The sequence below is a fragment of the Triticum dicoccoides genome, chromosome 4A (assembly GCF_002162155.2).
Source record: "Triticum dicoccoides isolate Atlit2015 ecotype Zavitan chromosome 4A, WEW_v2.0, whole genome shotgun sequence".
Classification (NCBI taxonomy): domain Eukaryota; kingdom Viridiplantae; phylum Streptophyta; class Magnoliopsida; order Poales; family Poaceae; genus Triticum; species Triticum dicoccoides.
The window spans coordinates 543,276,802-543,290,659 of NC_041386.1; the positions used below are offsets into that span (position 1 = coordinate 543,276,802).

The 13,858-nt window shown below is 47.3% G+C and overlaps 1 pseudogene; it reads right to left on the bottom strand.

Annotated features, from left to right (window-relative positions):
* Positions 1 to 1,595: 1,595 nt before the first annotated feature.
* On the bottom strand, positions 1,596 to 10,009 carry LOC119289095 (annotated as a pseudogene).
* Between the last annotated feature and the right edge of the window lie 3,849 nt (positions 10,010 to 13,858).

Below are 13,858 nucleotides of genomic sequence, written 5' to 3' on the forward strand. Positions count from 1 at the left end.
ATTTTTCGTAGTATATTTCCAAAAAATATCTACTAGATCAAACAACCTTTTTTTGGGGTCAAAATTACTACCATGATGGTATCGAAGTTGTCTGGATCAAAGTAAAAAAAATCGTTGACAGACAATTTACTGCAAGAGAGATGTGTATCTAACAAAAACATGATTCTTTTTCTAACTTTTTTCTTTTAATTTACCACAAAAATGGAAGAAAATGCATAAAAGCTAGTAGAACGCATCGGCTACTGGCATGAAATAGCAGTAGCACTCGCTGCTAGCTAGTAACTAGCCTAATTAGCAGATAGCAGCTAGCCTAGCCTAGCCTAGCTAGTAAACAGCAGTAGCACGCATATGGAATAGTGGCAGGAACAACAAATAGGAGCAGGAACAGCAGAAAAGACCACACGGGTCTTGCGCGGAAGGAGCAGCGCGTAGCACCAGCCCACGCGCGGGCGTTTTCGAAAAAGAAGCGTTTGATGCAAATCGTACGATGTTGGATGCGGTAGGTAGTTTTGCAGAAAAACTTCTGTGTGCCAGATACATACATACATACATATATATATATATATATATATATATATATATATATATATATATATATATATATATATATATACTACTCCATCTATAAATATGTGCAGCTAGCTTCCATCTGTCTCGGCCGAGTAAAAAACTGAATTGCTTCACCGATGCAGCAACTGCTGAGCAGTCTGCATGCCTCCTCCTATGCCAGCAGGCGCTAGAATTTGGATTGCTAAATTCAAGCATGCAGTAGGTGAAAACTTCCCCATAGGAAAGGAAAGATGCTAAACGATCCAAGTTTCATCAACTTTCAAGTTACTAACATTAATATGGAATGGAAAGACGCTAACTGCACCAGATATATGTAGCAGGGATACCGCGCCGGGAATTACTCCATGCTTCCATCTGTGTCTAGCTCGGAGTGGGAGTATGTAGGTGATCGGAACTGAATTGCTTCATCGATGCAGCAACTCTTGAGCAGTCTGCATGCCTCCGCCGGTCCGAGCAGCTAGCTAGTTCCACTATATAAGGAGCTGCTACAATGCATGCGCCACGGTGCACCCTGCAAAGTCTTCTCAAGTCCGTTCTCTGCTGGTGGTCAACTGGAAGGCCATATCGTGCTCTCTGCTGCTGGCGAAGCAGAACAACGACGTGTGGGAGGGGAGCAAAGAAGCCACCAAACTAGGCGACCCTGACGACGACATCGGGATCCACACCAAGCAGCAGGCGATTGATGATGTTCTCGTCGTGCTTTGGCCATGGAAGGAGAAGTGCAGCAAGAAAGTTACGTGGCTCGTCTAGATGTTCGATAGCCACAAAATGAAATACGTGCTGTACCACTCTAACATGATGCATTCATGTTCAGATGTGATCCCACACCCTACATGTAATATGTATAGAAAATGCATGCATGTTATGGTTCAACTTGAAATGAAATAAACGCAAATAGCGCTACATGCATGGACACTTCTTTTGGTGAAGGACTATGACGAAGCAGTTAGCAAGGGAAAAGACATGCCTCGGTTAATTAGAAAGCTTGGAGTAGCACACAACATCAATCTGAGCACAAATCTTCCCCAATTCTCCAGTTGTTGTTTCTTCTTCTTGCACTCCAAGCTTTCGATCCAGTCCGATTTAGTCTCTAAACTAGTGCCAACAATCATACCGACGGCAAGGAGACATTATACAATCAATCTGAAATAACTATAACCACCGGATACCAGAAAGAAAAGAATCATCTTCCAGCCAAAACCTTGTCGTAGAAAGAAAAATATTACCGCTTTTCAACGGAATAGTAACCACTTGTTTGAGCATGATGAAGCACTCTAGCTATCCTTCATGTGAGCATGTCGACTCCCAGAACAAACTCTTTGAACCTGGTTATGCAGCCCATTGCCCGGTTGAATTCGCTGCTCTCTAAAGCAAAGCTGAACCGGCAGTAGTCCGGTATCCAGGTCCATTTACTACTGCTTATACACAGTCCAGTGGATCTAAGAATGGCTTCCCTGATGTTGCAACCATCGAGCGTGCCTTCAAAACCTTCAGTCTTGAATGATTTGCCAATGTAGGCTGTCGGTTTCGCCAGCATCGAGATACCACCATGACAGCCAGGAACATCCCAGCCACAGCTCATAAGTGTCTTTTCATTGCATAAAAAAGAAGAGCATGTCAAAAATTGCCTCGCAAACTCTACAACGCGCAAATTCAAGGTCCTCACAGCCAGTTGTGCAAAAATATGTCTGGCTAACTGCATATTACCATTTCCTCCTCGAAACAGGCTTTCGCCCCGCTTTATATATTAATAAAGCCATACGACCGAAGGTATTGAGGAAATCCTCAAAAACCGATCAAAACACAAAAAACGACAAAACTAGCCAGAACCGCTGAAAACCACCACTAAATGCCTCCACGAGTCGCCGAGAAGAAGCACATAGTACTCACACTCATCGGCGACGCCCCCAAGAGGGTCACGACATGAAGCACCGCCACCGCCGTGTCCACCGAGGTAGACAAAGGATTTCACCCTGAGTGTCGGAGGGCAAGGAGAGGACCAAAGCGGCGCCCCAAGAGGAACGTAACACCCACGGGCATTACCGCCACCGGCACCAAGGCTCAAAGCTTTCGCTCAGCCCGACCCCCCTACCACGTCGTGGGAACAGGGCACAAACCCCTCCCCGTCAGGGACCCACCACAACAAACCAGGAACTCCAGATCCCACGACTAGCACTGATCACCCACCACAGCGCACCTCGCCACCCGCATGGCCAAAGAGCATTGCCAACACCACTCACCATCCAAGACTGCCACCACAGAAACATGAGATCGCCACCAAAGGAGCACCTTTGTGCGGACATCACTGGCATAGAGATGGATCGCATGTCCCCGAGAGGAGAGACCTCCGGTAGCAAGGCCCAATCCCGCCTGGATCTAGCCCTCTGACCGACGATGCGTCCAGGAACGACACCTGCCGGCGACACCAGGCAGCACGCCTATGACACCAGGCAATCGCTAAGTCACCGGGCTACCCCCGACCGCCAGCCTGTCATGGTTCCTCTCGCGCCGCCCCTCCAGATCCGTCCGGCACTGCGTCAAGGACCATCGTGCACCAAGACGGCGAGGAAGTGACCCGTGCCGCCCAACACTGCCACAGCCACGATCTGGATGGGACCATCATCCCTAGCACGCCACCGCCCCGCCATCACCAGCTTGACCCGCAGAATGCCGCCGTCTGTCAAGCTCTGCCCGCCATAGCCTGCCACCGCTCGCCCAGTCCCGCGCGGGCTGGGACACAGCGGCCGCCAAGGAGTTCCTCCGCCCATAGAACTAGGGTCGCCACGAGAGAGCACCTTGCCGCCGCCGTCGACACGGGCTTCGCCCGGCGGCATCCTCCGGCAGCGACGCGAGGGGGGGAGGGGATTGGGGGCAGCACTAGGTTTAGGTCGAGTCGCCCTGGACAGGTACGACCGAGGTTTTTTTTTGCCCCCATATTACAATTTCTATGGAATAGTACAGATCAAACTGATTTTTCGATGGAATGATTGCCAACATGAACTCAAGTTACTCAGATTACACTAATAAGGTTCTGCCAATCTTTCTATGTGAAACTAAGATCTGAAGGGAGTACAAATTTAAGAGGGCAGTTCAGAATGTTACAAAAGGCTAACCTTTGCCAAGTGGTTGGCACGAATTTTCAGTGTCTCCTTTTGCTCCATGATGAGATTAGAGAAGTGTTGATCCCTCTTGTTCTTAAGACCCAATAGCTTTCTGAAAGTGTACTTCAATGTGCTATGTGGCTGACTCAAGTTTGCGAGATTATGTTCAACGTCGGACAGGTCATTGAAAATTAAAAACCCAAAATCAAGGCCACTCGCAGTCAGCCCAAGGGACAGCTCTCCGAGCATAAAAGCTATGAATGGGGGATCTAAGCAAACATTATGAGAAAATATTTCCAAATTTCTCCAAGCCCAGCGGTCGGTTTGGAACTCCAGACCAGAGAAGGAGGTATCTATCACTACCCTAGCTCCATGCATAGCACAAATAGAAAGCAGATCTCTTATCTCTTTGTCACTGTATAGGAAACCAGAAGGGTTAATTGTAGGGCCAGAAATATAGACCCAGCAGGCCCAATTTTCTTCCTCAGTTAGAGCTTTGTTTAGAACCATTGGTTCAATCTTGAATCCTGAATCTGAATTTGTTGGAATGGTCGAGATGTTTGCGTTCATAAACTTTGCTGCTGAGACATAGTGCCCATTGGTGCCCAAAGGGAAAAAGAAGGTACCTTGTTCTTGCACGCGGCAAAGAACAAGCTTGTTGAAGAGTGCAACACAGGTGCTTCCATAGATAATTTCCATACCGAAGCCATCTAACCTGTCAGAATAACGGTCTCCTGGGAAACCACCATAGTAATGTTTCACCAGCTTTTTAATGCCGAAATGAACATCAGTTTCAGAATTCGTGATGTTCTGCCTAACAAAAATTTCAAAAATGGAAGTGTTCACCACAGAAGGTACTGGCAAGAAGCTGCGGTCTAGATCCATATGAATGGTACTAGATTCCTTGGAGTCAAGAACGAAAAATTCAGCTTCTTTCAGGGTTGACATAGCTGAATTAGAAAATCCTATCATCTTCTGAGGTATCACTTCTGCAGGTTGTCTCTACAAAAGAGCAAGGAAACATCAAAAGCCTAACCAAAAAATAAACATTAAGGTCAAAAGATATTCCATAGGGCCCCTTTCTTTTTAAGTGTGATATTCCATAGATACCAGGGCATATTATTATTATTACTCATAGTTAGACATCAAGGAACATAATCAGTCATCCTACTGATATATTTAGATGTTCACTCTGAGTACCCGTTATCCAACTAAACGGCTGAGTTATGCTGAGAGGAATGTCCACTATTGGCACCATTAGACAGAACAGTTTTCCATTATCATGAGGATGAGTGGAAAACTGGGGGAGTTACGTCACGATTACCTCTCGCTGTGCATGCCGGTTGTCAATTTGGAACGCCAGTAGCTCGTGAAAAAGACAGCCATAATCCTGCTGGCTGATCACGGAAGTATGTCCTTCCAATAGCTCAATAGTTTATGACAACGCCTTATAGACAGTTTCATCCTCAGATATGGCAAAACCAACTTCCAGATCAGAATAAACCTGCACAATAATCCAACTTCCAGATCAGAATAAACCTGCACAATAATCCAAAATAAGGTATAGCACATGCAGATTAAAATATTTAGGAAGTTTCTAATGCAGGTGTAAAAATGCAGAGAAGTTCAAATACAGTGTAGGATCGTCTTTAATGTATAAGACCAACCATCAATCACATATACACATCCCCCCAGTGGGGTCAGGGCGTCAGGATGAGACACATAAGGTATTTAACTCATCATAATAAATCTTAGTTAAAAGGAGACATGAGAGGTCGATCCACCATGGAACAAAATTGATGTGGTAAAGTTATAGGCACCTGATCCTTTACTAGACCACAGAGTATAACTGCATGCGAAGGTAGGGTGTTCTCAGCAAGATACTTCAACACACCATTAGAGTTTGGCGGGCTAGACAACTCCAGATGCTTTGAAATATCTACGAAGAGCCGGGAACCAACATCTCTTGTTGCACTTAGTATATTCACTAGAGCAGCACTGGTGATAGCCTCAAACTTAGCCATGCCAGTAACAACCACCTGAGGCTTCAGTTTCCTGATCAACTCAATCAGCAAATCTGATTGGCGTGGTGCTGCAATTACAATGACTGTGTCTTTACCATGGTTACAATCTTCTCTTCCCTGAAATTTAAAAAAGAAGCATTAACATCAACATTCTTGAATCATCATATTTTCTTCACCTAACAGGCATGCCTTTTCCATTATTCCCGTCGAACAATTTTTTTTAGAAGCAGAAGAACATTGCACCATTAAGTAGTACAGACTGGGTGTTGCTTGAAGAAGTGTTGCACTACATTCACAAGCTGCATATGCATGCATGGGCCACACATAGGGAGTACCTCAATTGCTGAGGATGTTAACCATTGCTTCGGCAAGTGTCTGGTCAGATGTTCATCCACAATTGCAAGCGCCGGTGAGAACAGTCGAAGAGAAATTTCTATGGCAACAGCACGAGAAGGGAATACAGCAACATTTTGGTGCACCAGAAAAAAAAGGAGGATCATATGAAGCACATGATAGAAGCGGCAAATAAGTTGATCCTATGAATTTCTGGTATAAGCGAACACAACTAAGAAGCCTTACATCAGAAGTTAATGGGATGTTGTAGTAGCTCTTCATAAATTCAGCAACAAGATTCCGGAAGTTTAAACATCCAAATGGAGGCTCACAAGGATTGGACTTATTCTCTTTCAAAAAACTAGCAAGGTATACTAGGAAGGCCATTTTTTCAGAAGCAACCGAATCATTATCAAAGGATAAATCAAGGGAGCTGCTGATTTCATTGAACCCATCTTTAAGAATCTCAAACAATTTCTTCACCTAAAAATCGTCTGAATTGGTACAACTTCCATCACTGTATTGTTTACTTTACAAATCTAAAGAGAGTGTGAAGGAACCTGAATGAGTTTGTGAAGTTGACAGCTATACACAGACAAAGCATGTGAAACACGGCCACCAGATTTCATGTATGCCTGGGCTATGCGTGCAGAGACAGACTGATCCCCGGGAAGGTCCATAAAAATTCAAATTGATGTGGGCTGTTTTGTTCAATTTCAACTAAATCTGAAATATCAGTGTCGGCAGCCTGGAAAATTATCAACTAGTTGGTGATGATCCCAAACAAGAATATCAAATTGTAATATGAAACTATGAGGCGAGAAATGGAAAATCTATGCCCTACTAAAACCAGAACATAATGCTGGCATGGAAAGATTTCCTGGTTTCAAAAAATTGATACCTGCATAATTTTTGTTTGCCAGAGCTTACTGATATGGAATCCACGACGTAGAAATAGGCGTTCACAGACACCTTGACCTGGTCGGCCTCCTATGTTGAATATCATGATACCCATAGGCTTTATGACAGCTATCCCTTCTTCAACTGCCCGAGCAATCAACCCGAGGCCAAACTGGTCCTCAAAAAAAACCTGGAGGTAAGAGATGCAACAAGTTTAGAAACATAACAAATAAGCACAAGGGAAATGGAATAGAACATTCAGCCATCATATGAAACATTGTCTTGATTAATACTATGTGTGCATCATGTCAAATGATGATGAAATGCTTAGCAACTGACAAAAACTTCTATTTATAGGGATCAAAAGAGATATGTTGCAAAAAAATGAAGTTGTGCAAAAGGTGGAAGTCGAGGTGAGAAATTTCAAACATGGAATACTGCCAAAAGAGTTATTCTAGTATCCAGCATTTAGCCTACTTGCCCTTTTAATGTAGACTGCCCGTCCTGTCCTTCCTAACCATCCAGTTAAAGTGTTAAGCTGATTATGATACTTGTGGGACCAAGGTTTCAGTACAGATCCTATATTATTTATAAAAAATATTTAATTATATCAGAGCTAGCAACACATGCCTACAAGGAAATAGCATACACTCCTAAGACATTTTTTTCTTATATCTGGTTATATAGAAAATGTAGTTACTTCAAAGAGCAATCAAGAAATAAGTTCACTCCAGCTAGAGAAGCGACATGAAGACAAATCGCCATTGGTATTAGGTAAACTGAATGGAATAAGTTCAACACATTACACATGTCAATACATTTTCCGTAAGTGGTAATCATGAAGAAGGTATATCTCTACTTACCTAAAGATCACAGTAGTTGCTCAAGGAGTACAAGAACTTCTCACTTGAATTTTCAGTCATAATCTTTGACATTGCCTCTGGATTGGGGTTAAGAATCTGAAAAGCAGATTTCGAGAGTAAGCAATTTCCTTCGGTTCTGGTCTACTATAATTTCCTTTCATGATACAGTAATAACTAACCGTACCTGTGGTATGCAGCCAACAATGCAATCAAGTTCTATCTTGTTATCTATACAGTATGAAAGAAGATCAGATTCATGGAATTCAACTCTATCCAGCAATGTTTTTCCCTCCCTATCATAGACCGGGAGACCATTGTCGTCTAGGGCATTCAAGTATAGATTTATCCATGCAATCTTGATGGCCCTTGGGTTAATATCCAGACCATAGACCTGCAAAGAAATAAACAATGCTTAGCTTGGGTTCTGACAGAAACAACGGCTGGACTATGAAGGTAATAATTAGCTGCTTGCATATTAATTTGTTTGACTGACATGTGCGGATCAAAATCTAATTGGATGTCATTTCCCTCTTTCCCGCTTTAAAGGACACACTGCTCAGTTCAAGAAAAAAGGACACAATGCTCAGCGTGGTTTGAACAATGTGTGGTATTAGACTAGATCCTTGCTCAAAATTGAATAATAAATGCTCGGTAGATATTATTTTCCTCAGAGGTACCAAAAGTGGTATATCATTATAGCAAAGTAAATGTATAACTGATGTGGCTCCCACTTCTGTAGCAACGACGATAAGATAAATTATTGACAGAACTAGAGAAAACCACCTTCAAAGGGGACAACTTCTCTGCAAGCGCAATAGATATCCAACCATTGCCACACCCCAGCTCTCCATACGTCTTATCCCTGGAAGTGGAATCTTGATGCTGATTAAGGCCCTCATAAAAAGCGAAGGACCAATCTTCAGGAGTGAAAATGCTAGGTATCTCCATCATTGTTAGCTTCGTGCTTTGCTGGAACCCTAGAAGCAGCTGCTAAATTAGAAGAGAAAAATTGATAGTAACACTCTCCAAAGTATGTAGGCTATGCCCTTTTTTTTTTCTTACTGCAATAAGTTTGATCGCTGCAGTTAGGATTGTTCTGCCAAAGATGAATTGTAAGAAGAAAAATAGATAGCATCAACCTCCAAACTCTGCAGCTTACACAAAAGAATGAAAAAAAATGATGCTTAGAGGCCATGAAAACATTTCTCTGAGTACCATTTGACCAATGCCTTGATGTGTGCTAATCTCATGTGAACTTCCGTTGATCCTCTATGACTATCAAACTTCCACAAGAAAAGAAGGTGGTCACATTGAAGCCATATCTTCGAATGCAACTAGCTCCCACAAAAACAAAAAACAAGTGTCTGTTTTTGGTTCACTTTCTCACACACATAAATCTGGCTCCAACTAGTCACCAAAAAAAATCTTGTTCCCACAAAAATAAATAGTATATCCATATATTTCTAAACAACGTATAGGGAATCTCAGTAAAAAAAGTGCTAGGGATCAGATACACTAACAGAGTAAGCCTCACACAAGGAGGCACATCACATTATGTGCAGTACCAGATTCTGAAGCAAACGCTGAAAGTTAAATAAATCTCATCAAGTAAACTATGTCAGACAGATCCGGAGTGCCATCGTTTCCATTTTATATGAGCACCAAAAGTCCAAAACAGAGAGTGTGAATTATTCAACAAGCGAGATTGAAGTGTTCCCTGCATAAGGAGCAGGGGGATCAAGTCTCTGCGCAATTACACACTCATAATCTCACACACAGTTGCAGTCGAGGGACACCTAACGCTTACATTAGTCAGCAGCATTATATTTATAGGCCGCCACATGCCCACATGGTTGACACTCCAGTGGAATCGCCCACGCGCTTTGCCTAAACACTACAATAACCCATAGACGTGGCCATTATAATTTTGACGGCCAGACGGCCGATTTCCGCGAAAGGTGATACGTTTGCGGAGAGGACTGGGGGGGTCGACGACGACGTCGCGGAAGTGGAAGGTGAGGAAGCGGTGCTCCTGCCCGGCGTCGAAGCGGCGGTGCACGCCGTCGAGGAGGCGTCGGGCCGCGGCGCGGGAGGCGCGGTCCTGGAGGCGCTCGAGCACGACCTCAGCGGCGGCATACGCGACCTCGCCCGACGCCGCGCACGACGACAGGAAGGCGTCCACGTCCTTGCTTTCGTCGTCGCTCGCCGGCGCAGCCATTCGCTCTGGTTGGCCTTCGTCCGAGAGGAGGGGGAGGCGGGCGGCAGCACCGATCGTGGTGGCGGACGAGTGAGGTGAGGGGCAGAATCGTAAAATGGCTGCTTGGGGAGGTGGAACCCCCGTGAAATAGTGCAGACACGACTAGACTGTCGTCGAGCCGTGGTCAAGGTCAACTGCAGAAAAATGCGTACCCGGTTTGGTCGCTCGAGTCAACCAGTGGTTTGACATCCGCATGCTACTGGATTATAACATGTTTTTAGATACTTAGATAGACTAGTATAATGTATGTGCAATGCACGTTCATATTAGGTAGGATATTAGTTGCATGTCATATTAGGTAAGATATATCTCTTGCACGTAGGTGTTTGATAAGATATCAATTACTTTTTCGAGATAATGGTAGGATATTAATTACATGGCAGATTTCATGGGATAACGTCAAAATCGTGTTTATAACCAATGGCAGTGGTGGGTAATTAGAGTGTTAAACGTGTTTGGTGCTCAACATTGAACCGATTTAAACCGCTAGATAACATTATTTGACGGTCGAGATGGTTTGAATCTACCCCTTTGGGTCTTTTTGTATTGGTATAGATATAGATATAGATATAGATATAGATTATATTGGTATAGATATAGATATATTAATTTGGACTACATACAAAATGAAATGAGTTAGCATAAACATTAAAACACGTCTAAATACAAGCGGATAGTAAAAAAGCTAAAACATCTTAAAGTCTACCTCGGATATTGTGACTGCTTTAATCCTCGAATATTGTCTGCGGCCTTCTCTAAACGGAAATGTTAACGCCCACATGTGTGGGCGTTGACCATCTCGACCACACGCATCCATCACCGTCCAGTACTATATGCACGAATCTTGACACAATCTGGCTGATTTTCTGTGCCACGTAGGACAAGGCGTGTGTGTGGTGTGTGACATAGTTCGCCCACACATCCATTTTACCACACGGAGGGGCCGGTGTGTGGGCGTTTAGCAGTTCACCCACACACCAGTTTTCAGTCACGCACAAGGGCTGGTGTGTGGGCATTTTGCCATCTCGCCCACACGCCCGTCTCCTCTCCCACACGTAAGCTGCTAGTTGCCATGTGTTTTTGCAGCGCACATGGCAACTGCCTCTAGTGTGCTTTATAAGCAGGTGACAACTTTCTTTTTTTACCCGAGTTGCCATGTGTTTTTGCAGGGTACACGGCAACTGCCTAGTATGCACGTAAGCAGATGGCAACTGTCTTTTACCGAGTTGCCATGTGTTTTTGCATGGTACATGGCAACTGCCCCAACGTGCACGTACATGGCAACTGCCCTAACGTGCACGTAAGCAGATGGCAACTCTTCCATTTTACATGGCAACTGCCCTAGCATGCTTGTGAGAACATGGCAACTCTCTCAACTACCTAGTGTTAGTATGTGGCAACTCCTAAAGTTATGAAATCATGGCAACTACATTAGATCAGACCATACATGGCAACTGCAGTTGAGCAACCATGGCAACTGCAGTTGTCCGACATGGCAACTGTAGTTCAGCGACATGGCAACTGCAGATAAACGAACATGGATGAGGGTCTGGACCATGGAAACTGCGGGCGCGCGGTGAGCGTCACGCGTCGCGTGCGGGACTAGAAGGGTACGAGGCCTGACATACGGGCGTGTGGGCGTTATCAATTTCGCCCACACGCACGCGTGTGAGAGGGTTCAGGAGGGAAAAAAGACGTGTGTGGGCATTAGTTGTTTTGCCCACACGTAGGTGTGTGGGCTGGTTGCTGTCCATGCCACACGAGGCGTGTGGCACAACTATCCGATACACCACACGTGTGGCAGTTATCGGGACCCTCTCTAAAAACTCCCAGGATAAAGGAATGCTAGCTATATTTAGACCGTGTTGCTTATCGATGGAGTAACTTCTGTTGGAAGACCACTACGTCACGCTCCTCGCCTGGCTAAGAGCATCTCCAGCCGTTGGCCCCCAGGAGGCGCTAAAAATCACCCCTGAAGGCGCACCGACGAAAACCGCGTGCTGGGGGCGTGATGCCCCTAGTCGCGGCGCGCACGCATTTTTTTGAAACCCACAAACTAGGTGCAAATTCAACAACTTCAGCAAGTTCATACATATTTAAAATATTTTACAAAAAAAAGAAAAAAAACGCTACTAGGCCCGCCGTCGCCCTCGCTGCTCCTCGCCGCCCGCCGCCCTTGAAGCTCTACATGTCGAGGAGCCTATAGAACTGCATGTAGTCGGTGCCGCCGCCGCCGCCGTCATCGTCGTCGTCACCTTCTCTGCGGCCGCTGTCCCTGCTGCACCCCTCCCCAGGTTGGCGCGGCAAGTTGGACGGTCTGGGGGCATCCTCGTCCTCATCGCTATCGAGGATCACCATGTCGTGCTCGTCCTCGCGCCCACGCTTGCGGGCGGCTATCTCCTCCAGGGCTCGGCGCTGCCGGACCATCTCGTCGCGGAGGTAGTCGTCCCGCGCCCACTTTAGGGCCTCCTCGTCGGAGAAGCCGTGCCGGGCTATGGCCTCGTAGTCTGTGGGGAGGCCGGGCTCCTCCTTCGGCCTGACGAGGAAAAGACGGCCAGAGGTGGGGGAGGAGTCGGCGATGCGGATGCCGGAGCTGCGCGTGTGGTGGCTGACCGGCGTGTCCTGGGGCTCCGGCTTAACGGGGCGGAGGCAGGGAGAGCCGGTCGAGCAGCCGGACGAGGAGGAGGATGCCCCCGAGTCCATGCGCCTCGGCGTTCATGAGCTCCCACACCAGCGGGAGAAGGACGGGGGAGCGGGGTACTCCAGCCTGGGCATGTTGCCTCCCTCGATGTACTCGAGGACGGCCTCCAGCATGCGCCCGGGCACGCCCCACCATCAGCGGCGGCCTTCGGAGTTGAGCCTCCCGGAGGGCATGACGCTGTTGGTGGCCTCGAGCTGCTCGGCGTGGCGGCGGCAGAAGTAGGGCTCCAATAGCGGGCTGCGGCAGAGAGGCGCGGATACGCGCGATCTCCACACGTTGCGCCGCTCCGGTGGGCGATGGTGGCACCGGGACCTCACCGGCGCTGATCCTCCACGCCCTGGGCACCAGCATGTCCGGCGGGACCGGGTAATCGGCCTCGTAGAGGAGCCGAGCTTCGTCCTCGTGGAGCTGGTGGCGGCCGAAGCCGTTCGCCGCCACGTCGTTGCCTGGGAAGCGCTCGACCATGGGTGAGCTGGAACGATGAGAGGAGAGGGGGGACGGGGGAGGAACGGGGCGTCGGCGGTGGAGAGTCTATGCGTCACCGGTGCACTGGGGGCGGCTTATATAGGCAAAGGCGCCGCGCGTACGCGTGGCCATCGTGTTACGCGTGGCGGGCGAGGGGTGCCCGTCGTCCGGTCTTCACTGCGCCGCCCATGAGGCATCAATGGAGGAGGCTGACCGACGCGGCGGCGCGCGGAAGCGTTGGCATTGATTCGCCACGGGAACCGAGGCGATGAGGACGACGACGCGGCGAGAAGAACCGAGTCGCTGCCAAGGAGGGCCCGCCGACTTTCGTGCCAAAAAATGATTCGGTCGGCGCTCCCGAGCGCCCCCAAGCGCGCCGGGTTCGGCCTAGGTCCGCCTGCGCCAATTTCAGCCCGAGCCGGTGAAAATTGGGCCTTTGGAGGCGCGACTGGGCCAATTTTTCAACGCCGGCGGCCGAAAAATCGCCTGAGGGGTCTTGTTGGGGGCGCGGCTGGAGACGCTCTAACCACACAACCGCGTCACCAGGATCCCCAACGGGCGTGCAGTACATGCGTGCTTATCCCTGCATGCCAGGAGGATTATCAGCCCATGCAGTTGTACTCTCACACGATCTCCCTGCTCTC